The 2,500-nt window shown below is 37.9% G+C and overlaps 1 protein-coding gene across 4 annotated transcripts in view; it reads left to right on the top strand.

The window, feature by feature from the left end:
• LOC144976325 (sodium-dependent proline transporter-like) overlaps nt 1-2,500 on the top strand; it is a 37,803-nt gene that overhangs the window by 13,813 nt on the left and 21,490 nt on the right. The gene's annotated exons all lie outside the window — the stretch shown is intronic.

The following is a 2,500-nucleotide window of genomic DNA, read 5'->3' as shown; positions in this document are numbered from 1 at the left end:
CGGCGACTACAGACGTGTTTTGGATGTGTTGTGTTTTTTCACAAGTTTTTCTGGATTTTTTTACGATTCTTATTTATATATGTGACATTATCTTTTTACAATGGCTGTGATTTATTCCTGTGCATAATTATGATCTTTTTACTATATAATCAAATGTCTGTCTTTAGCCAGTATTTTATGAAATGATCTGTCAAGTCAAGCCTGTGCTTCCTCTATTATTTTCCTATTCAACAACTACACTTCTTTTGCTGAGACCAGAATGCACCCCCCCCCCCTACACACACACACACACACACACACACACACACACACACACACACACATCGTTCATTAAGTCGAGAAAAAGGGGGAGGAAAGGAGGAATCAAAACATCGACACAATCGTCCCTTCTTGCCTTGCGTTGTGCCTGGTATTGTGCGCTCAGTTAAAAACAAGATGGATGAACTGTGTTCGCTGTGTCCTTATAGTCTTCAACAGTCGTATCGTCACTTCCTTCTTAATGGCGTATGGTAACTTAGTAACACTGGCTCTAAACTATCGGAACAATGACGGACGCCGTATGAAATATTTCTCCGGCGAGCTTAAACGCGTATCCAGAGGGAAAAAAACCATCAATTTGATAATGTTTTGACTTTTACACATTCTGATCACAAGGCATATGAAAAGGGAATGAAAAGTTCTAGCCAGCATGAAGAATAAAAAGTAATGATTTTCTTTGTTTAGAACCAAGATGGTCGCCGTTTCCGGGCGCGTGACATCAGACTACTGAATCCAATTGCTGCGAGTATAGAAAGTTCGAAGATGACGTCACTCGGGTCTTTGTTATTGTTTTTTGCCATCCGCGTTTATGAGTAATGCTCACTGAGCTGTATTAATCCGACTAGAAACGTTCATGGATACACACAGTTTTGTGCGTTGATCCGTTATACTTCCGGATGGCAATGTTGTGAGCTTCTTAGCCAAGCGAATACTATCTATAGATAGAATGCGCTTGGCCAAGGAGTTCACAACATTGCCATCCGGAAGTATAACGGACCAACACACAAACTCTGTGTAACCATGAACGTTTATAGTCAGGTTGATACAGTTTAGTGAGAACAACTCACAAACGCGGATGGCAAAAACAATAACAAAGACCTGGGTGACGTCATCTTCGAACTATCTATAGATAGTGTGCGCTTGGCTAAGAATCTCACAACATTACCATCCGGAAATAAAACGGACCAACACTCAAAAGTAGGTGTAACATTGAACGTTTATAGTCTGGTTAATACAGTTTAGTGAGAATTACTCATAAACGCGGATGGCAAAAACAATGCCAAAGACGTGAGTGACATCAAATTCATTCTGTCCATGAAGGAGTCCTGGTTGACACCCAACACATCATCAGCTCTCCTCGATATCGACAATATGCTCTACACCGGACCAATGGAGACTTTTCGAACAAAAAGCGGGGTGGTGGTGTGTCTGTGTGTGTGTGTGTGTGTGTCTGTGTGTGTGTGTGTACATAAACAATATTTTGTGTCACCTAATAATATAAATACTATCTCGTCAATATGGTCCAACAGTGGTGACGTCACTTCCCCCGTAATGACGCATAGTAACTTAGTAACTGGTTCTAAACTATCGGAACAATGGCGGACGCCCTTGTGAAATACTTCTCCGACGATCATAAAAGTGTATCCAGCGGAGAAAAACAATATAAATCTGATCATGTTTTGATTTTTATACATTCTGATCACAAGACACGTGAAAAAGTTCTAGCCAGCATGAAGAATAAAAAGTACCGATTTTCTTTGTTTAGAACCAAGCTGCTCCTTGCTAGGCGGACGTGACATCAGACTATTGAATCCTATTTCGAACAACAACATTGAACTTTTGACTGTGTGTGTACTGCCTATTACTTACCTAGAGAATTTTCTAAAGTCAACATCACGACAGTTTACACCCCCCCCCCCCCCCCCCCCCCCCCCGCCACCCCAGTTCCGACGTAAACGTTGCTATGGAAACTCTGGTCAGCCATGTGGAAAATGAAAAAAGCAAATCGCCTGACTGTGCTTTTATTGTGAATGGCGATTTTAATCATTGTAAAAATATAAATATAATAATTCCCGGTCTCTCACAATTTGTTCAATGCTTTACTCGTAACAAATCGATCCTCGACCTATTTTTCTGCAATGGTGACAAGTTCTATAAATGTTTTCCAAGAGCTCCACTCGGTTCATCAGACCACAACATGTTATTATAATTAACCATGTATCGTCCTGTCGTCAAACGTTTTAAGAGGAAGAAAGTAAAATAGAAAAATATTTAAAAGAAAAAAAAATCAAAAATTTCCTTTTTGGATGAATATAGTACATTATTATTATTATTATTATTATTTTTATTATTATTATTATTATTATTATTATTATATTATTATTATTATTATTATTATTATATTATTATTATTATTATTATTACTATTATTATTATTATTACTATATTATTATTATTATTA

This window comes from Berghia stephanieae, chromosome 7 (assembly GCF_034508935.2).
Source record: "Berghia stephanieae isolate SIO BIC M18660-M18661 chromosome 7, UCSD_Bste_1.3, whole genome shotgun sequence".
NCBI classification, from domain to species: domain Eukaryota; kingdom Metazoa; phylum Mollusca; class Gastropoda; order Nudibranchia; family Aeolidiidae; genus Berghia; species Berghia stephanieae.
Note: the sequence above shows the minus strand (reverse complement) of the source record. Positions and strands in the feature narration are given on the sequence as shown.